A 24631-nucleotide genomic window follows, 5' to 3' on the forward strand; every position below is an offset into this window, starting at 1 on the left:
AACAAATATATAATAAGGACAATTTGGTCAAATATACATTCTAATAATCTTTTATTCCTTTAACCAAACACGGTAATCTTACATTCCTGCTAAACCAACCAAACACAAAATACAACATTCCCAGTAATCCTATTCCCTGGTAATCTTTTATTCCCACTGGTAATCTTACATTCCGTGAACCAAACGCACCCTTATGGTATGTGAGTACATTGAGGTTGTGCACCACTGTGTTGTCACCACAACTCGTATAATTGTCCCGAATGACCTATCCAGAGGTCATAAAGAACCTCGGCAACTGTCCATAGGTCCCGAATAACCTAGGTAAATTGTCCATATGTTCCTTAGAACATAGGTATACTGTCTATATGTCCCGAAAGACATAGGTAATTCAGTCCATATGTTCCGTAGAACATAGATAAACCCTCGACTCTTGGCATGCCAACTATACCCCAAGCTCTCATATCACATAACATGGGCATTATCATTTATAACAGTTCACATATTCACATCACTTATTCATATCGTTTCTCTTATAAACATATATCTCTTCTTTTCTGTCACGTATCACATTTACGTATAATCATTGATCTTATAATCACATATTTCTTTTATTCTTTCACATACCATATGTATGTGTAAGCATTTATCTCATCATAACATGTATCACATATGTTCATATCATGTAACATATATCACATGTGCATGTAATCACATAGATCGTTTTATATGGCTTATACCCTTTTCATTTGTTCATGTAACTCGCATGTCATATCATAACATTTTAAGAGTTACTTCTTACCATAGTAACTCCATCACTGGCTCATCGCAAACCAATGTTCGTTCTATAACATAAGTACAAATTAAATTGCACTCACCTTAGCCTTGCTTTGATTCGATCCTAATTCTTTGATTGTTCCAGAACTTGTTTAGGCTCAATATCTACATAAACATAATTTCTGAGACGATTATCAGAATCCTAAACCTTATAACTTAATGTTAATAACTCAGGCTAATTTAATAAACCAAAAATTTACTTTTCCTTTAGGAGTGTACCGATGCACTATGGATGCATCGATACCCAAATTAGGTTTGCAATTCCCATGCATCGATGCACTCCTTAATGCATCGATGTGCACTCCTTAATGCATCGATGCACCTTCAACTTTTGTCTTAGTGCATCGGTACACACTCATTGTGCATCGATGCACCTGCCCAGAATAGACTATTTCATCCGAAAATCATCAACACTTCACTCAAATTTTCATGTATAAAATCCTTATTATGCTACTAAATTCATCTATAACAAATTTAACAAATTCCTATCATTCCAACATCTTATAATCTTCCATATTTCATCCAAATTCTTAAGGCTAAGAATCATACTAAATTTTCTATGTTATCCAAACTTAATTCTAACACTTCTAACTTCTTATTCCCATAGATGACAAGTCAAATTCATGCTCCAAATTCATTTAAACATTCTTATTCAAAATTTCACTTAAAAACCCATTTTCTTTAATCTGTCATAACTCCTTTATCTTTTGATTTTAAGATAAATTAAGCTTTCCTTGAGCTTAGTTATCATCTAATGATCAAAATTCAACATTTAATTCAATAAATAATCAACTAATTAGAAAACTTACCTTTACAAGCTTGGCTCTCTCTTTCTCTCGTACATGAAGAAGAAGAAGAAGAAGAAGAAGAAGAAGTAGAGAAAAATATCTCCTCATCCTTGTCCCCACATGCTTATATATCATTTTATTATCATTTTCAAGTCAAATGACTATTTTGCCCTTTAATTCTTTTAAAAATTACTAACAACCCTTTAAGAAATATTTTCAAATAAATCATTAAACTTTTCAACTTTTCAACTTTAATCACCAAATTCTGAAATTTTACAATTTAATCACTAACCCGGTATTGAGGATGTTACAAAAGAATTGTGTTTTTCTTGGAATTGAACTGGAATACCGGTTGTTTGTTCATTTTGCCAAAAGCTGAGATTTTTTTCTGAAAGAAAATGATGAGGAGATTGAATTGGTGAAACATGTGTTCTTTTCTCTTGGAAGACAAATGATTATAATATTTACATATATCTGCCTATAAATAAAAAATTATTAAATGTGTATAATTCCTACATCAATACTAATCAATTTATAGTAATCGACTTTTTTTTTAAATATGGGGGTAAACATAAAGTAATGAACATTTTAATATTAAAAAGTTAAGAGTAACTTTTAAACAGCCAATAGATTTTTATATATATCTTATTTAAAATAATTAGTTAAAATGGAAGTGGAGTGTATAAAATAACAATACACTGTTTTTTCTTGTTGAATATTTATCCGTTGTGTTGGCTCATTTGTTTCAGCACCACCTGTTTTTGACCAAATGTTCCCCAAGCTTTCTCATTAAAGGAAACCATGGAGACACAAAATTACCCTCCATTCACACCATAGCCATGCCCCAACTAAAGGGCTGCCAATGGTCATATTTCAATTACAAGGGTAACACTACCGATGAGAAAAACAGAGATGCTCTATTAGTTGGTAAACATGTTTAGTTGTACTTTAAGATATCAAATCAAATCAAACATTAACCAAACTATGCTCCGTTTTTTGACTACTTGAGTGGGTATCTAATTCATTTCAACTTCAGTACTTTCTTTCTTTTACCCTAAAAAGATGTGTTCTTTTTCCACATCCCACGGCCATGCATGCAGCCGGTGCAGGGTCTTTTTCAATCATGTCAGGGTGAAAACTATTTACATATCTTCTTTTTTACATCAAACTCTCACCCCTAATTATGGTTTATAGCTATTGATACACACTAGTTGATTCTCAATTCCCCCTCGTGTGAGTTAAATGTTATCTTTAAGAAATAAAACTTGTTTGCTAAGATGCTTTGAAAGCGCTTTAGTTTGAAAGATTCCAGGCAGTGCCCCCATGAGCCATAGCACCTAAAGGAGGGAAGAAGTAGTGATAAAGTTAGGCTTTTGACGGCACATGAAAGCTCCCTCTAACTCTGGGCTACTTACTGCATTTGTTTCTTGTGGAGTTCATAGCTTTCACAAGGCCAGATTTTTATTTTATCCAAACAAATTGAAACCTAATTATAACACGCAGGTGGAATTCTTGAGCATCACGGAGCCACTGTGAAATTCTGCAGATTCTGTCCTACCTTCTGTTTCTCGTGAATGGGTGTGGGTTCCAAGTATTTAAGCCCTCCCGCTATCCTCCATTATGACTATGGACGTAAGCTCCCAACATTCAGTCATGGAAACAAAAAACCACATTCCCCCCCAAGTAATGAACATAAAAGACCAAAATTTGTTGTCACTGAAAACAGTACTCTTGTAGTTTTTGTTGTTGTTGTTTTTTTATAAATAAAAAATCAACCATTATAGATATGGAGAATCCCATTTATTTTCATATATATGAAGGAGTAATTAACAAGCAAACCACAAACAAAGAACAAATGATGAAACTCTACCCAGGGTTAAGCCTATAGTTAGATGGAAAAAGTGAAGCGCGGTCAAATTTACCGTTTAGGGTTACTCAACTTGAAATCTTGTTCTTAATCATAAAACCCTCCATTATTGCTAGTTGCCGCTTCCCTCTATGGGATAGGGATAGGGATAGGGATAGGGATAGGGATAGGGATAGGGATAGGGATAGGGATAGGGATTCTTTCTTCTTTCCTACTTTCTCTTTGTATGTTTAATCATTGGATTGCATGTGGACCACAATGACTAACCGTCACTGCCAAGGAACACGCATTGCAAGGAAGGAGAGAGGGCTTACCATTGTTTTATTGTACGCTTTAAAATTTGGGGTAATCTATTTAATTTTTAATTTATTTTAATATTTAAAGTTTTAATTTTATAAAATTACATATAATATTTAGTTTTTATTTTATTTTTATATTTACGGTTAAATATTTAATACGTTTAGTACTTAAATTATCAAATTTAATTTATTTTAATATATAAATTTTTAATTTTAAAATTAAAAGTTTAAATATTCAAATAAACTTAAATTTAATATTTAAGTAATAAACGTATAATTTACCATAAAATTTAGTTTACTTGAAAGGAAGAAAAAAAAAGGGGTTAAGCTCATCGTAAATCAATGGAAATTGTGTCGCTTTTTACTACAACTCTCGTCTTTAGCCTTACCATCTCCGCACCTGCTCCTGTCTTTTCAACAGCATGAGATGATACGAAGATCCTATCGCACATCTTTAGCTTTGTCCATGCATATACTACCATGGCTTGCATTGCATGTTACAAAATAATCGAAATACATTGGAAATAAGTACTAACTAAATAGAAATATTATAATTTAAATTATAAAGTAAAAAGTTAATGATTCACCTGTATCTATTATTATGCAATTTAGCTTCAATTGCAATGGATCATGCAATAAATAAAAACTTTTTTTTCTTTTTTATTATATTTTCGAATTTCAAAACGTAATTTTAATTAATTCAAATCGATTCGAATTCTATCTAATTATAATGTGTGAAAGAGTTTTTTTTAACGTATTCAATGGATTATGATGATTTTAGTGATGGCCCACAGTGTTCATATACTAATCAAAATTAAGAAAATGGCGACAAATTGTATAGGATTCTCTCCAGTGAAAAGTAAGCAAATTAAAGATGGCTCAAAGAAAGCTTTATTCGGTGATGGCAAACATCATCCGAATAAACGTAGGACCGCATGTCCCCATGCTGTGCCCAAAAGCAACCCAATATTATTCTCTCGTATCTCAACTAATCGCCATTTCCCATGCAACCAAGACCATCTAACAAAAGCACAGTAAAAACACCACTTGCAGTATAGTTTGTCTCTCTTCCTTCTTCCCCGCGAGTTCCAATGGAGATTTTCCTGTGGCCACTCCTCTTGTCTTCCATGTTAATCGCAGTGGTATTAGCTGCTGATCCATATTCAGACGCTCTTTTGAGCTTCAAATCAGAGATTATCGACCATTTTCACAGCCTGGACGATTGGTTAGTGCGTCATGGTGAAAATCGTTCGGGGAAAGTTCATGCATGTTCTTGGTCTGGTATCAAATGCGACAACAACTCCACCGTTGTTATTGGTTTAGACCTTTCCACGAAGAAACTTGGTGGTAAATTACCCGGAAAGCAATTCAGTGTTTTCACTGAGCTTGTTGAACTCAACATCAGTCAAAACGCATTCTCTGGAGAGATTCCCATTGAAATCTTCAACCTCACCGGTCTAAGAAGCTTGGATATCAGCAGAAACAATTTCTCTGGCCATTTCCCGGGAGGAATCTCCGGTCTTCGAAACCTTGTTGTTCTCGATGCTTTCAGCAATAGTTTCTCAGGTCCATTGCCTGTTGAGCTTCCCGAGCTTGAATCCCTTAAGGTTCTCAACTTAGCAGGGAGTTACTTCGGTGGACCAATACCATCTGCATAAGCGTCTTTCAAGAGATTGGAATTTCTTCACTTAGCTGGGAATTTCCTCTCTGGAAACATACCACCAGAATTGGGTAATCTCCAGACCGTGACACATATGGAGATTGGGTACAATTCTTATGAAGGGAACATCCCATGGCAACTGGGCAACATGAGTGAGCTTCAGTATCTTGATATTGCTGGTGCCAATCTCTCGGGCTCGATCCCGATCCAGCTCTCGAATCTCACCAAGCTTCAGTCACTTTTTCTATTCAGAAACAAGCTCACTGGATTGATTCCATGAGAGTTCAGCAGAATCTTACCTCTCACCTACTTGGATCTCTCTGATAACTTGATATCTGGGCCTATTCCCCAGAGTTTCTCTGAACTGAAGAATCTAAGACTGCTCAGTCTCATGTACAATGAAATGAATGGCACTGTCCCAGATGGTATAGAAGAACTTCCATCACTGGATACTTTGTTTATATGGAGCAATTTCTTCACTGGATCACTTCCAAGAAACTTGGGCGAGACCTCGAAACTTAGATGGTTGGATGTTTCAACCAACAGCTTCATTGGCAGCATTCCACCTCATATCTGCGCAGGCGGTGAGCTTTTTAATTTAATCCTGTTTTCCAACAAGCTTACAGGCAATCTCTCAGCTTTATTCAATTGTTCTTCGCTTGTTCGAATTCGACTCGAGGACAATTCATTCTCTGGTGAAATTCCTTTGAGCCATCTTCCAGATGTAACATACATAGATTTCTCCAGGAACAGGTTTACTGGTGGAATTCCATCGGATATTTTTCAAGCTTCAAAGCTTCAATATTTCAATGTCTCTAACAATCCAGAACTAGGGGGAATGGTCCCTGAAGAAACATGGTCTTTGCCACTTCTTCAAAATTTCTCTGCATCATCTTGTAACATCTCAGGGAATCTACCTCCTTTCAGATCATGCAAATCCATGCTTCTTGTTGAACTGCAGATGAACAATATGTCAGGAGTTGTGCCAAAGAGTATATCCAATTGCAAGACACTTCAGATCATTAATTTATCCAACAATCAGTTGATCGGTCACATACCAGAGGAGCTTGCTAATCTTCCTGCTACAAGTTTCGTGGATTTGTCACATAATAATTTCAGTGGTTCAATCCCCGGAGAGTTTGGGAAATCTACAAACTTATTGCTTCTAAATGTGTCATTCAATGATATATCTGGTTCCATTCCCTCTGAAAAAGTACTGCAATCAATGGATAAAAGTGCATATGTTGGAAACCCAGAGCTATGTGGTGCACCTCTCAGATCATGTGCGGCTTCAATGGCCATCTTTGGAAGCAAAGGCACTGGAAAGCTTAGGTTAGTTCTTTTGCTCTCTGCAGGAGTAGCCATTCTCATTTCAACATTGGTTTTCTGGCTAGTTTATCTCCGCAAAGGAAGCAAAGGCCAATGGAAAATGGACTCTTTTATCGGACTCCCTCAGTTTAAAGCAAATGACGTTTTGAGGAGTTTCGATTCGAAAGAGTCCATGGACGAACTGCCGCCGCTATCAGCTGCCGTTTGCAAAGCAGTGTTACCTACCGGAATAACAGTTTTGGTGAGAAAGATAGAATGGGAGCCAAAGAGAATGAAGGTTGTCTCGGAATTTATAACACAAATGGGAAATGCAAGGCATAGGAATTTGATCAGATTACTTGGTTTCTGCTACAACAAGCATATGGCTTACATCTTGTATGATTACTTGCCAAATGGAAATTTGGCTGAGAAGGTAAGAATCCCAAGAGATTGGTCAACCAAGTGCAGAATTATAATTGGAATTGCAAAGGGACTTTGCTTCCTTCACCATGACTGCAATCCTGCAATTTCTCATGGAGATTTGAAGTCAAGTAACATAGTCTTCGATGATAATTTTGAACCTCATATAGCCGATTTCGGGTTCAAGTACCTGATAGAGTTGACAACAGGTACAGGTTATATATTTTCCTTCAATTCAATATTATTCAAAGCTTCCCCATTTCAAACAATAAAAGCAGCAATCTTGAATTCTCATTTGGAATTTGAAACAGGTCATCGCAACAAAACTATCAAAGATGAACTATACACGGACATATACAAGTTCGGGGGGATAATTCTGGAAATTCAAACAAATGGTAGTATAACACACCTTTTCGTCCTATTAGGATTCAAATTCCTAAAAATAGGATAGAATTTTGCTAGGATTCAAACTCCTAAAAATAAGATAGAGTTCTACTATGATTTAAACTCCTAAAAATAAGATCCACAAGCACTACAAATAGCTATTGTAACTCACTATTGTAACACACGATTTACAGACAAAATACAGAGGAAAACACGGAAAATACAAAGGCAAAGTTATTGTAAACTATTCGAAAAGGAAATAAAAGGTAGCATTTTTTTGATTCGTTCATTTCTCGTATGTGCACGTTATTTTTCTTGAGATTTGGTTCGAATAATCTAAAACGTGGCTTGCGCCGATGACCAAAAATGGGTGGGATTTTGAAGTTTTGAACCTAGATCTACCCCGAGGCGTGTTCATTTTTTATCCCCATAATGTGCAATATCAACGTTAATTGTCTTTCAAATTTAGCCCCAATCTTTATTTTTTTTTATGTTAGTCCTTTTATTTATTGTATGGATATTTTTATTTATTTATTATTTATATTATTGTCATTATATAAATATATATGTGTATGTTTTTTTAAATGATTTTCAATTGATTTTTTTACACTATATATTATTATTATATATACATATATTTATTTATTTATTTATATTCATTTGGTTATTTTTTTAATATATATATATATATATATATATATATATATATATATATATATATATATATACTTTTTTTAAATTTTACTTTTAAACGTATTATTATCATATATATATTGTAATTATCTTATCTAGTTTTTTTACTTTATCATTATACGTATATATGTATGTTTTAATAGTTTATTTATAAGCAATTATCATTATATGTTTACTTTTATATTTGATTTATATATTATTTATTTTTATTTTGGTTTTTTTATTTGTTTATATTATATTATATTTTCATATTACTATCATTATGTTATGATTATATTTTTTATTTTACTTATATATATATATTTTTTCATATTTTATTTATTTATTTATTTATTTTTCCTTTTATTTTTTTTACTTACTTTTATTCTTCATTTTTTTTTTCATTTATTCATTTTTTCCCTCTAACACATCTTATGACTTTTTAAGGGTATTTTCGTCAATTAATCAGAGGTAAGTAATTCATGATCAAATTTTACCTTTAATTTAAAATTACAATTTTCTTAATTAAGACAACTGGAAATTACGTAGTACCGAAAGGGCGGTTCAAGGGTGCTAATCCTTCCTTGACCGTAACCGACTCCCGAGCCTGACATATTTCTGGTAAGATGCATATCAGGTAAGAAATAGGGTATCCGATCAACCCATTTATTTTTAAATAAATGATCGGTGGCGACTCCAATCCACATTTTTCAAGTCGAAGCCCAATCCCGGGGTCGCAACCGAAATATGGTTGCGACAGGTTGACGACTCTGCTAGGGACTTTCAAGTGAGTCAGGCTAAGGTAATTTTCAGTTGTTTTTTTTAACAAAAAGGGTAAGTTTAAATTTTAAGGTAACATTTCGATCTTTATTGCTTACTTTTGATTATATTTTTTTGAGTAAATAGTTGTACTAACCGTTTTCTCAATGATTTCAGCCCTTAAAGTCTTTTTTCATCTAAGGCTCTAAACCCGAACTCCGAACCCGTTTTAAGTGGGGTGAAAGCGACGCATTCGTGTGAATTTATTCACCGCATATGTCTAGCAAGTAGCCTTCGGGATTCATATACCTTATGTCTTCGTGTGAATTTATTCTCCGCATAGACATAAGGGAATGTGTCCTCTCGAGTTTAACTTAGTCCACACGAGCCTGTGATGGGTTTAGGACTAAGGGTCTGGCACGCCCAAGGGGGCACCAACAAGGAGAACTCAGGTACCGTTTTTTAGCACCTAAACCGGGAGACTTTGAAGAATTAGAGCCTACCCCAAAACCTAATTTCAAACCCTAGGATGCCAGAATTATTTCATGCTTTACTTTCTGTTCAAAGCATGCGAACTAGACAAATATGCGGTTAGGATTTGTTTAAAATTAGCATGCGGGATAGAGATCATGTCCGAGTAGGAATACTAAGCATGTTCGAGTAGATATCATGTGGGGTAGGATTTTTCATTTTATTATTTTGATTTACCTCACTAATTTTTTTTTATTTTGTCCTCTTTTATTTTGTTTTCATCATTTGCATCATAACAAGAGGCCATTGATCCCTAAAAAGATATTTATTACACAAAATAATCTAAATTAATGGATAAATGTGTTGTAATACGAGAGATTAAAAACCCCGAGGTACGACTATGGTCCGAGAAGACTCAGAAGGAAAAGGGAGACAGTCTTCAAGGAAGCTATGTGTCAGAACTGGTTAGCTACACCTCTATTAGCCTAAAGCAGAACGACATGCAAGAGCTTCGGGACATCTGGGGCAGTTGGAAGAATGATTGGAAATAGAAGTTCAGTCAGTGATATGGTGTCATTGCACTTTTGCTTCATGTTAAGACCGATGAGCCCTTAATCAGAGCCTTGGTTCGATTCTAGAACCCGGGATACAGTTGCTTCACTTTTAACCAGGAGGACATGGTACCTACCATCGAGGAGTATACTACACTATTGTACTGTGAAAGCATTAAACTGGAGAGAGCCTACATCAAACAAATCAAGAGTCAGTCTTTCAAGAATAGACTGGCTAAGATTGCAGGAGTTGATGAAAAGTGGGTGACTGACCGACTCCGAAACAAAGGTAACAGGCAGGGAATTGAGTGGATCCACATAAGGAAACTAATGAATGACCACCCTGATGAATGGAAGACTATAGAACTTTTTTGCACTAGGTATGTATGGCTTGATCATCTTTCCGAAGATTTTGGGATGCATTGACGCAGCCGTGGTGGAACTGTTTGAGCAACTTCCGAAACGGGTCAACCCAGCACCAACCATCTTAGCTGAGACCTTTCGGTCTCTCAACCATTACCGAAGAGCTGGCGGAGGTAGATTCATTGGATGTGTTCCGCTCCTTCAAGTCTGGATTCACAGCCACTTCTGGAAGAATAATGGGGTTGCCTACCACCGATTTAGCACTACGTATTCACCTTTGAGAGAGTTCATCACCATGAAATGACATGAAGGAACTTCAAAAGAAAAGTGGATGAAATTCTTCACTCATCTATCAAGACCGAGATATTACTTGGAGAGCCCCCTAGTTGTTCCTCAGTGACGTTCTTTTTCAATGTGGGGACTCTGACACTATGACCTTATCTGAACTTTGGGATGCAGTTGGGTATGCTCCATTGTTAGCACTTAGACATTATGGGGCACATCAGTTTGTCCCAGCAACATGCGGACTAGCTAAATCAGAGTTTGAGTATCACGGTGACAGTTATAAGAAGAGGATCAAAGAGATTGTCGATTCATGGAAGAAAGTGTTACGGATGGATATTGTGGCTGCTAAAGACAAGCTTACCCCAGACTATTTAGAGTGGCAAAAATTGCGAAAAAAGACAACACCCCGGTGCCAAACTGTGAGGACACACGGACCATGGAGGAGCATCTCAGGCATGTCCCTTCTGGACTTGAGATAGCCAAAACAGAGTTTGAAACTGTGAACAATGAGCTGGGAAGAGGATAAAGGAACTTGAGGCTAAGTGCTATCAGTGGAATCTAGATGCCGACTCTCAGAAAGATCAAACAGACAAACTAGAAAGAGAACAAAAAAGAGTCCGTTTAGAGCTCGAAGACTTGAGAAAGGGGTATCAAGATGAAGTCAATGATAACTCCAAGTTGAAAGTGGCTTCTAAATACTGGAATGAGAGAGCTTGGAAGGAACAGATGAAGACTGCCCAGAGGCGCTTAGCAGGCAGTCAACATCAAAACCAATGCTTGAGAATTCGGATGGCTGATCTGGAGAAACAACATGAGAGAGATGGCAAAACAATAGCTGAGTTAGAAGCTATTGTAGATGGGTTCAAGAAGCAAGCAAGCAAGCTTCAGATAGTGCCCTTCGACGGATGTTTACAGTGGCGTTTCCGTTGGGAGCAAGAACAACAAAGGGTGAAGGCTAGAGATACAGTCATCCGAGACTTCCTGGATCAAGTACAGAAGGTAGCTCGTCATCTACACGGCCTGGCAAGGGAAGTTGGAATGGTCCGACAAGGCATACAACCAGTGACAGATGAAGACAGAAGACTTGTCAACCTACTAGAAGCTGTTCGGGGTCTTGAAGATTTAGTCTGAATTTACCTTTGATCGTTTTTATGTCTCTTACAAGATAAAACATTTTTGTCTAAGTAAAGACTATTTATAATAATGGACACTTTTCTGGATCAATGCCTCGAACATTTCATGCATTCTTGCATTTTTGCCTTTTTGCATCTTCATCTACATTTTTAAGCATTTTCACAAACATGAAATTAAGTTATGAAGGACTCGATGAAGTGGATTTAACCACATGGAAGCAAGATTGTAACATTAAAGAGCTTGATCAGCTGATGATAGGACAAAGCCTGTCAGGATGATCTAAGAAAAGAATCCCCATATTCTAAGGGCTACGATGTTGAAGCTATTAGCTGTTACCACATAAGAAGCCCCAAACATTCCTCTAAAAACTGTAAGGCGCTTGCCGAAGAAGGGGGCATGGCATATACCATTTGCACTTAGAGGATTGTTTTGTTTGAACACGTCTTTGATCTTTCATGTTTGCTTAATCTTTTAAAGGATTGAATTTATGCTACTTTCTAAAGTGGAGCAATTGAACAAATTTTAATCTTTAGTTCTTTGAATATTAAATGAATTAAGGATTCTTTTAATTCTTCAAGAATTACAGATTTTTGACATATGACAAGATTAGACCTTTCTTATCCTGTCTCAAACTCCAAAATAAAATACCTCGATTCTTTACCCAAAATAACTCATATTCATTACCATAAAGACCAAATTCTTGAACATTGCCTTTATCTTTTCGATACACCCATACCTTTCTTTGAGTCAATAAAATCACACCATTGTCTTTTTAGACTCAAAATTGACATTTTAATATCATTAAAACCCAAGGTATTGAGTTGTTCATCTGAACATGAGCATTATTCTAAAGACACAACTTGGGGCATCTCGCGGAGAGCTTGAACATTGAGACATCTGGGGAAAAAAGAAGAAGAATTCATCCGAAATAATTCTATCATGCATTAACTACATTGTTTTCATGTGAATAGAACTAATCCTGAAAATCTATCCCCCTGGGGATACCTCTTCTGTGAAGACTTACATGTATGAAATGATGAATGGTTTTATTTCTTTATCCCTTCACAACAGGAGAAAATATATATCCCTTGTGTCCCATTTTGAGCCTATAGTATTTTTTTCTTCTGATTCAACCCTAACCAAGGATTACCCTCCACACTGGGGGGTAAGGTGGAAGAAATCTGGTCACATGAGTAAAGACATCGATCCAAAGGTGGACCAAATGGCAAGTGCGAAGATCCAATCAAGAACAAAAAAGAAAAGAAGCAAAAAAACAAAGAAAAAAGAGAAACAAAAGAAAAAAGAAAGAACAAAAATCAAAAAGAAAAAGGGACAAAAAGCACATGCAAAGATTCCCTAAAGACAAATGGCACATCAAACTTCAAACTATGAGATTGATCAAGCACAATCATTCCCGAATCACTGAATCACTTCACTCGAAGATCATAGAGCATCAAGAGAAAGAGACATTTTGAGCAAGATAATATTGAAGGCATCAAAATGAATTGATCCTTGGTTAAAAACCCTGTAACACTTGTTTGGGCCTATTTATCCTTTTATTTCATAACCATGAGCCCTGACCTACATTACGTGCCTTAAAAGTCCCTTCTAATCATACATGGATTTCTAAACAGAAGAGACTATCTTCAGATTTCATCCCGCCCATCAGGATTAATATTTGTTTGCAAAAAAATAATGTAATTAATGCATGGTATAGAAAAATAACAAAGGGGGGTTCAAGACGTAAATCCTGAATAACGTCTTGAAACCAAAGGAGGGTTCGAGTTAAAAACCTGAAAAGACGGCTCGAATATAAAAATTGTGCAATTGAGGCGATCACACAAGTTCCTTGATACGACATCGCACAATCCAAGTGTGACTACTAAGGTTGGGAGTCAGAGAACACTTCTAGTAGAGGAGCATGTAAGATACCCCATCAAACCTTTGAGCATCAAATGCCAAACCTTTGACCAAACACAATAACCTGAGACTTTTTATCCTTTCCTTACTTAACCACTTCCCAAAAATAGCTTTGATCTTGGCACTTGTCAAATACCTATAATTCATTGAAGGATTAACAGTATAATTAATTCTTTGATATCCGAAGAACTCTAGTTTATGATTCGTCTCAATTGTAAAACCGTGAAAGTGACAATATTTTCAAAACTTTGGATCAAACATTTTTCAAAACTCTTTTAATTGATATTTTCATAACTTTGAAAATAAAAGAGAAAGAAAAACATTTTTTTCAAACAAGACAGTCTCTCTAGAGTGGATCTTGGTAAATGACATGTGACTTTTAGACACAAAACTCATGCTCAGAATCAATGTTGAAGCAAGAAATGAGGAACATTTGAGGCATCTTTGAAGATTCAACATCAAATATTGGGGCATTTTTGGATATTGGGGCATCATTTGGGGATTCAACATCCTAATGCAAATTATCAGACCTTTTTCAGGAGATAAAATATAACCAATTCATGTTACATGCATCTTATGCATACATTTTAGAGCATCATATTTATCATTTTCCACATACATAATTTTTTTGCAGCTTTTAGAGTCAAGTTTCGACTTCAACACGAAGGATACTCGATTCAAAAGCACCTTTAAAGATTCATGTTGGTTGCTTAACTCATCAGCAAGAAGCTATAATTTGACCAACTCGATAGATTGAAAGTTTCTCTCGAAACAACACAATTTTCTCGAGAGTGGATTTCAACTTCACGACGAAGGATATCTAGCTCGAAGCCAAACTTTACGATAAAGGGGTCTCCACGGTTTCAACTTCACGACGAAGGGAATTGTGTCCACCCGCAACATACAATACTTGGATTTTAACTTCACGACGAAGGATATTCAAGTCAAGGCTCAACTTCACAACGAATGGGCCATCCACGATTTCAACTCCACGACGGAGGATATCGTGCCACTTGAGACAACACAATTCAACTTCACAACGAAGGGACGGCTGGTTGTCAACAAACAACTTCCCAATTTCAGAGCCAATTTCAACTTCACAGCGAAGGATATTGGACTCCAGACAACGCAATTTCAACTTCACGACGAAGGGACCGCTGGTTGTCAATAAACAACTTCTCAATTTCAGAGCCAATTTTAACTTCACAACGAAGGATATTGGACTCTAGACAACGCAAGTTCAACTTCACGACGAAGGGACCGCTGGTTGTCAATAAACAACTTCCTAATTTCAGAGCCAATTTCAACTTCACAGCGAATGATATTGGACTCCAGACAACGCAAATTCAACTTCATGACGAAGGGACCGCTGGTTGTCAACAAACAACTTCTCAATTTCAGAGCCAATTTCAACTTCACAACGAAGGATATTGGACTCCAGATAACGCAAGTTCAACTTCACGACGAAGGGACCGCTGGTTGTCAATAAACAATTTCTCAATTTCAAAGCCAATTTCAACTTCACAGTGAAGGATATTGGACTCAAGACAACGTAAGTTCAACTTCACGACGAAGGGACCGCTGGTTGTCAATAAACAACTTCCCAATTTCAGAGCCAATTTCAACTTCACAGCGAAGGATATTGGACTCCAGACAACGCAAGTTCAACTTCACGACGAAGGGACCGCTGGTTGTCAACAAACAACTTCTCAATTTCAGAGCCAATTTCAACTTCACGACGAAGGGACCGCTGGTTGTCAACAAACAATTTCACAATTTTAGTTGTCAAAAAACAAAGGATGTTGGACTCCAGACAACGCAAGTTCAACTTCACGATGAAGGGACCGCTGGTTGTCAATAAACAATTTCCCAATTTCAGAGTCAATTTCAACTTCACAGCGAAGGATATTGGACTCAAGACAACGAAAGTTCAACTTCACGACGAAGGGACTGCTGGTTGTCAATAAACAACTTCCCAATTTCAGAGTCAATTTTAACTTCACAGCGAAGGATATTGGACTCAAGACAACGCAAGTTCAACTTCACGACAAAGGGACCGCTGGTTGTCAATAAACAACTTCCCAATTCCAGAGCCAATTTCAACTTCACGACGGAGGATATTAGACTCGGAACAATGCTACTTACTTGGATTTCAACTTCACGACGAAGGATATCCAATTCCAGGCTCAACTTCACGACGAAGGGGCCACCCGCGGTTTCAACTTCACGACGAAGGGAATCGTGCACACAAGCATCATCCATCTTTAGATTGAATTTCAACTTCACGACGAAGGATATCCAACTCAAAGAAGGAGTATCTGTCAATAAAGACCTTCGAGTTTGACTACGCTCAGCTCCAAGGCACATCATTTACATCATAACTTAAGGCTAGAAGGGTTATCTGCCATCAAAATTGTCGAGTTAGATTCCATTCAGCTCGATGACACATCAATCGCACTACTTTTCGGTTGCAGTTGAGGTTTTCAAGTCGAGAAGAGGACCTGGGTTAGTCGTGCTTTAGTGACGAGCAACCATTTTCAAGCAAACGCTATCTGTCAATGAAGATTTATGAGTTCGATTCTGATCCAAAGTCTTTAAACCGAGAAGAAGACCGAAGGGCAACGAGAAGCCACGTGTTGATTCAAATTCCGAACTACGGCTTCAATTTCATATCATTTCAAGATGAACTCGGCTTCACGACGGAGGAGTCATCCGTAACTCAATTTGACAGGGAGTTATTGAAACATCAGAGTCAATTTTTAACTCCACCGAACGAAAAGTGTGTCTTTTAATCTTTGCCCTATCCCCATTACACGACTATGAGCAAAGAGGGGCAGCTGTCAACACACCTTTTCATCCTACTAGGATTCAAACTCCTAAAAATAGGATAGAATTTTGCTAGGATTCAAACTCCTAAAAATAGGATAGAGTTCTACTATGATTTAAACTCCTAAAGATAGGATCCACAAACACTATAAATAGCCATTGTAACTCACTATTGTAACACACGATTTACAGACAAAATACAGAGGAAAGCACGGAAAATACAAAGGCAAAGCTATTGTAAATGATTCGAAAAGGAAATAAAAGGTATCATTTTTTTGATTCGTTCATTTCTCGCATGTGCACGTTATTTTTCTTGAGATTTGGTTCGAATAATCCAAAACGTGGGTTGCGCCGATGACCAAAAATGGGTGGGGTTTCGAAGTTTCGAACCTAGATCTACCTCGAGGCGTGTTTATTTTTTATCCCCCTAATGCGCAATATCACCGTTAATTGTCTTTCAAATTTGGCCCCAATCTTTATTTTTCTTTATATTAGTCATTTTATTTATTGTATGGATATTTTTATTTATTTATTATTTACATTATTGTCATTATATAAATATATATATGTATGTTTTTTTAAATGATTTTCAATTGATTTTTTTACAGTATATATTATTATTATTATATAAACATATATTTTTTATTTATTTATATTCATTTGGTTATTTTTTTAATATTATTATTTATATATATATATATATACTTTTTTAATATTTTACTTATAAGGTATTATTACCATATATATATATATGTAATTATCTTTATCTAGTTTTTTTTACTTTATCATTATACGTATATATGTATGTTTTAATAGTTTATTTATAAGTCAATTATCATTATATGTATACTTTTATATTTGATTTATATATTTATTTATTTTTGTTTTGGTTTTTTATTTGTTTATATATATATATTTCATATTACTATTATTGTTATGATTATTATTTTTCTATTTTACTCATTTATATATATATATATATATATATATATATTTTCATATTTTATTAATTTATTTATTTATTTTTCCTTTTATTTTTTTTACTTATTTTTATTCTTCATTTTTTTCATTTATTCATTTTTTCCCTCTAACACATCTTATGACTTTTTAAGGGTATTTTCGCCAATTAATCAGAGGTAAGTAATTCATGATCAAATTTTACCTTTTAATTTAAAATTACAATTTTCTTAATTAAGACAACTGGAAATTACGTAGTACTGAAAGGACGGTTCAAGGGTGTTAATCCTTCCTTGACCGTAACCGACTCCCGAGCCCGACATATTTCTGGTAAGAAGCAGATCAGGTAAGAAATAGGGTATCCGATCAACCCATTTATTTTTAAATAAATGATCGGTGACGACTCCAATCCACATTTTTCAAGTCGAAGCCCAATCCCGGGGTCGCAAACGAAATACGGTTGCGACAGGTAGGCTGATAAATGGTGGAGAAAACATTCAAAGCAAACCAAAGGATGCTCTTTTGAGAGAAATATGTAATGAAAATGAAGCAACTGATCCCACCAATTCATTGCAAGATGAAATAGAACTGTTTGTTGATGTTGCTTTGCTTTGCACCACAAGCAGGCCAGCTGATAGGCCATCCATGGAAGATGCATTGAAGCTTCTGTCAGGGTTAAAGGGACAAGGTAAATGATAGTAAATACTTTTGAAGGCCAGTTTCCATATTTGCTTCACATTTCAGTGCAAGGAGAAGGATATACATAATATATATCTGTATATATTTGTGTTTTGATTTGTTTGATTTATAGCAATGAATGTCTGTATTTCCCGAACAATTCCTTTAATTTCAACTTACATGATTGTAAGATAGGCATGAAACTAATTCATTTAATGATTAGAAATTTAAGCTTACCAAAAGTTACAAACTACTCTTATGAACACCGATTTGTATATCTGAATTTGGGAAATTCATAAATTCCAACTACGTAGTACGTGCGTTCACCTAATTTAAGCGAGTCTTCTCATAAATTATAAACCAAAATCAACTGCTTTTCAGATATTTTTGTTTTCGTGATACTTTTACTGAGGGGTGAACTTGGTTTATTTTTTTTGGGTTAAAATTTAAACGAAAATTAAAACAGAGAGAGTAAAATATTATAAACAATAATAATAAGGGTAAAGTATATAAATGGTTTCTGACTATAAAAGTCTATTTCGTTCAATCTTCTGATTACTAAAAGTTATAAAATATTCTACTGACTATAAATTATTATTTTGTTGAGTCATCGACTATTAAAAGTTACAATTTGGTCACTCAACTATTTATATATTTTTAACTTGTCTTTTTTCGTTTAAAAAATAAAGACTATCTGAGTTAGATGTTAATCTACTAATTGTGATATGATAAAATCACATTTTAATGACGTCTATTGACATCACCATTGCTTTCAAACACTGACTCGACGACATAATATTTTAAGTATTGGGTCGACGACATAACGTAAACATATACTCGATCCACAAAATATAACTCAAACAGTTTTAGGATCGGATTTTATCATATCCAAGTGAGCATGTTAAGGTTCAACTTGATAATGATCAAATTTTTAACGAAAAATTGCGAGTTTAAAATATATAAATAGTCAGATAATTATTTTATAACTTTTAATAGTCATGTGACTCAACAAAGCAGTGTCTTATAGTTTGGATCATTTTATAACTTTCAATAATCAGTAGACTTAATAAAATAATGTCTTATAGTATTTATTTGTGTACTTTATCCTAATAATAAAATGTAGGAAAAGACAAAATGCTCAATTTAAAAGTAGTATACAAGCACAAATCGAATTACCTCAACGACTTTAACGTGGTCATATAGTATTTAAACATGATCATATAATATTTATTGTTAAATGATTGAGAATATTTAAAATATATATTATTTTATAATTACCTCTTAATAAAAAAAATAAAGTGTAGTATACAATATTGCCGGGGAAACCACAACCCAACCCAACCCAACCCAACCCCGACACTAAAGACATAAATAGCAGGATGGACAAAATTAACGCAATTTCTCATCAATGGCCATGATAGCAGCAGCCGCCATCACCATCACCCAAGAACTTGAGAAATCTGCTCTCCTTTTACTCATCAAGCTTGTTAGGGCCAAAGATTTGGAGCCTTTTATCTCCTTTCGCTGATGTCAAACCCCCTCTCTTGCATTTCAGCAGTTGAAAAACCTCCTCCACGGGGATTCTCTCCTATAAAAGCAAGCATTGTGATTCAGTATCTATTTTTCTCTAGTAAAAGAAACACACACTACAACAAAATAAGTTTATAATGGCGTTTGGAAAGTAAAATAGATACTAATTTTTCTGAAAACGCTCCTATGTAGATACTTGTGAACCTATTTTGTTGTAGTGTGTATCACTTAAGTAACACTTGTGAACGATCCTATGGTTAGAGTCTCTAGACTTGATGGGCTCAAAGATTTCAATTTTGTATATCAAGCACAGGACGATCCTGTGCATGAGTATGTTTTGATGTTTTAATACAGGTCTTATTCTCAATCTGGTCTAGGTATAAAAATGAGCTATGTTATTTTTTTTAGTTGTAGTTGAGATAAAACCATACATAAGTTCAGATATTTAATCATGGTGATTTTATAAACTTGAGGTTTACATCCAAATTCCTTGGTTGTCTACCGGTTCTTGCTTTCATGCTTGAAAGAAAAATGGGGAGTTTGTTTTGGCTGTTATCTGTCTAATTATATCCATGTCATTTATTATTTTTCAGGATCAAAATCTTGAAGAATCAGTTGATGTGTAAAAGCTGCTAGGGGTATCTGTGAATTCCAAGAAGCAGGATATAGGGTTTGAAATACCCAAAGCTTTTAACTCTAAGTCTGAGAATTGTCGCCCAGTGGATACGAGTAAATATCTCATCATGCTTTTTCTTCTATTTTATCTTCTTGTAATATAGTCTCTGAAGCCATTGTTTTCATTATTGTTTGAATTGAAGTGCATTCCTCACAAAAAGAATCAACTGAAGTTACAGATCAATACAAATTACCACTAGAAGATTGTTTTTTATTCTAGTAACAATGTTTTTTTAATTGAAAGAGAAAAAAACCTAGACTAAATTCTAGTGAATAATATTGAACTATGTTACATTTTAATTTAATTTCATAAATTTTGATTTATTTTTCTATATAATTTGTGTCGTAATTAAATTTTAAATTTATTATTATTAGATAATGCTATATAATATTAAATTTAGGTAATATTAAGTAGAAAATTATATACGCGAAATTTATTAACCATAGCGACGTTTGTAAATAAAAGCCATCAAAAATCTGGTTCTTTTGCGGCATTTTGTGAAGGAAACATCAATAATGACTACATATTTGTGACGTTTGTAAAAAATGCAGCAGCGTTTTTTTTCTATAAACGCCGTTAAATATCTTAACATGTAGCAGCATTTTACAAAACAAACGCCGTTAACTTTTGCGGCAATAGTTTTAGCGGCATTTCTTGCGGTATTTTTGTATACGTCGGTAAAATTTTTAGCTGCCGCTAAAAATCTATTTTACTGTAGTGACATTTAGAGATAAAAAGCAACATGAAAACCAATAATAATAAAAAAGGCAAGGCAAATGCTTACAAGATCAACAGTCCCGTTCTTGATATGCTCCAAAGAGATGCCATGGCAACGTGAAGACGAGGTTAGTTGTTACTGAAAGAGTGCTCTTCATTTGGCTTGAATCAACACTAGCAAAGTTTTGAAAGCAAAGGAGAGAGGGAGATAGTTGAAGTTTGGATTAGGTTCTTGGAGGCCTTGTGGTTTGCCATAAGTTGCGGTGTTTTTAGTTTACATGAACTGTTTTTTCATTACATCATCCGACAGCCTTTTGTATTACAGAACTGACTTGTCCATGCAGTTTCGAGCAATATGGTTTCTGTCATGGAAAATTGCCACCCCTCCAAATTCTTTTTCAAAGTCAGGCCGAGGTTTGAAGTTAAAACCGATGCTCACTTTTTATAGGATTCTACTGACTGCTCATTAAACTCTACATAAAGACTAAATTCAACGTAATGTTTCTAGAACAATTGAAACGGGGTTCATGTTTGCTTCCCGTCTCTGGTTAACACAACAATTCCATTTTGAGTAAATTACGCGTTTATTACTTAAAATATCTGTTTTTTTTCTTTTTTAGTATATAAACTTCTGGTTTTGTTTTCAAAACCATACCTAAAATTTAAGTTTTATTTCATTTTAGTACCCCATTCAAAATTTAACGTTAAATTTTGGAAAAAAAACTAAAACTTTAGGTATTAAAATGGACTAAAATTGATAATTTAAGTACTAAACATGTTAAGTTTTTTATGGTGGGTACTAAAATGAAACAAAAACTAAACATTAAATATAATTTAAAAAAAAAATGAAAATTTTGATACTAAAATGAATCGAAACAAATAGTTTAAATACTAAATGCTTAATTTACCCTTTTATTTGCCGTCTTCAAGCTCGCTTTCACTAGATCCACAGGACCAGAAGCTTGAATCTATTAATTATTCATTAAATACTAAAATTAAAATATTAAATTTAGAATTGCCTGTAAAAATATATCTTTAAATTATTAAAATTGATAATTATGGTTTTCAAGACTGAACCAGGCTTATCAGTTGAATCGGTTGATTGAACTAAGAAGTGATGATTTGTTTACTTTAAACAATGGGATAATTGTTGTAAACCCTAAAATTGCACCTATGTTCAATTGATTTCAAACAATTAAACTGAAAACCAGTAGTATCATTGATTTGACTACATGTCCGATGTTTACAACAAATAACAGTCGAACTGATTCGCTGAGATCAAATCAAAATATTAGAGCCATTGTCAACCGTAAAAAATGAAATAATCACGTGCCACAGTCTTAATATACGACTAAAAAAATATATTATCGATTTTGTTATCATTTAAATAATAAAATCGGTAAAAAATTATTGAAAATTTTATTATTTATACCGAATTTATTATTTTTTCTATCGATTTTATTATTGTTTGACACTTTATCAGAAATGTTAAAAACATTGATATTTTAGGTAGATGTAATTTTTTACCTGTTTTGTTATTTAAATAATAATAAACCATTAACGCTTTTTTTAGTTGTATATTAAGAGTGCCGCACTGTAAAACTCAATGTTTTCAAAACCGGACCGGACATTGAACCGGTGAAGGTACTGGTTCACTGGTTCAACCGCGGTTGAACCGGATTTTATATAAAATAATATATTTTTTTAATTTTACATAATATTCAAAGCAATATTAATATATATGTAACACTTTTTTTAAGTTTACAATATTAACAGGTATAAAAATATCACAAGTCATAACATGTATAAATGAAAAACCATAAAATCAAGTGAAACAAAATGATTCAAATCAACTACAACATAATATTTAAGGTAAAACATATTAAATAATAAATATAATTATATAACTATAATCAAAAAAATAAAATTGGGGTTTAAAAAAATCATAACAAATGATGTCATTTGGTTTAATTGTTTTAAAAAAAACAATCCTACATGGCTAAGAAACATAGAAGAGCATACCAACTTACTTCTATAAATAATAGAGGTAATTTGACATTCAAAATCATGGAGCCTTTTGGTGAGCACAAAGCGAACTATTCTTTCGCTTCAATTGAGCTCAAATTTTAGGCTTCAATTGAGCTCAAATTTTAGGCTTCAATCGAACTTCTAATTTTTTTTTGAATTCGAGCCTTTTCGATTTCAAGTTTTAATATTATATTTCGAGTTGATAATTTTTAGCTCGAGTTGAGCTTACTTTTAAAGTTTTCGAATTTGAGTCGAGCTCAGCAATACTCGAATTTGACTCGGCTCGTTAAACAAACGACGTTATTTGGTTTAATTTTTTTTTAAAGAAAAAAAAGTGAACCGGCGGTTCAAACCGGTTTTGCCGGTTTTCAGCCGGTTTACCTCGGTTTTCCCGGTTTTTAGCCGGTTCTTCCGGTTCTTTACCGGTTCTGTGCTAATCCGGTTTTGGGAGTTAACCGGACCGGACAGGCCACCGGTTCACGGTTCAACCGGTCGAACCGGCCGGTCCGGTCCGGTTTTAATAACATTGGTAAAACTTCCCGTAACAAATCCGATGATTCAACTATTTTTTTTTGAAGAAAAGATACCAAGTATTTATTTAATTAGTGTTTAATCATAATTCAAACGAAATAGTTCCCTGATTTGATTCGTTTACTACAAAAAAAACTTTTCAACAGATCTAGCTCGCACCAAAAAGCTCGAGAATTTTAGATAATGGTAGGGAGACGTGTTATCTTTCCGAAACTGATGATTGATTATTATGATTGCTATTCACTGATATCTGAACCACAGACGGTGTCATGTTGAATTGCAATATTCAAATGTTTTTAGACAGTTTTCGAGAAATTTTCGAATCTATCGGGACATTCAAACTCTTGGTTTCATCACTTAAAACTGTGGAAAAACATCATGCTGAGGACCAATTTGTCAGTTCAATTCAAGACAGATGCTGCATTATTCATACGTGAACGTTTCCAATACAGACTGCCTAACTTTCAAAAAAAAATTATACGCCTTAAAGACATACACCACATAACACCATACTCGATAGCTCAAAAGTTGCTTCAGCAATTTCAAACACGTTTCCAATGCAGACTGCCTAACTATAAAAAAACATGCTTCCTATAAATTCATGAAAACCTTAAATGCAGTAATCCAATGTACAAGACAACGTTCCTACTCTAAACTCAACATATTAAAATAACCAAGCTTAACCAGAAGGTTTCTCACAAGCATATGACACTGCTCCCTATAAATTAATGCTTCTAGGCACGTCACTCGAAAATTCTAGCTTAAAGAAATACATATAACCTAATGACAAGATCATTATTTCCTAATACCACAACGGTTCAGCTTTATATAAGCTTCATACATTACACTTGAACACACATGGATCATCAAGATTTTGACATATAAAGGTAAATTAAAGAAACCAGCAAAGAAGAAAATACTACCATGCGATAAAATAAAGATTAGATAGCATAAATCAAACTAAACCAAAGTT

The 24631-nt window shown here is 34.4% G+C and overlaps 1 pseudogene; it reads left to right on the plus strand.

Moving 5' to 3' along the window:
- The first annotated feature begins 4681 nt into the window (after window positions 1-4681).
- Window positions 4682-18297, plus strand: LOC120206400 (annotated as a pseudogene).
- The last annotated feature ends 6334 nt before the right edge of the window (window positions 18298-24631 follow it).

Source organism: Hibiscus syriacus, unplaced genomic scaffold, assembly GCF_006381635.1.
Source record: "Hibiscus syriacus cultivar Baekdansim isolate YM2019G1 unplaced genomic scaffold, ASM638163v2 tig00013738_pilon, whole genome shotgun sequence".
Classification (NCBI taxonomy): Eukaryota; Viridiplantae; Streptophyta; class Magnoliopsida; order Malvales; family Malvaceae; genus Hibiscus; species Hibiscus syriacus.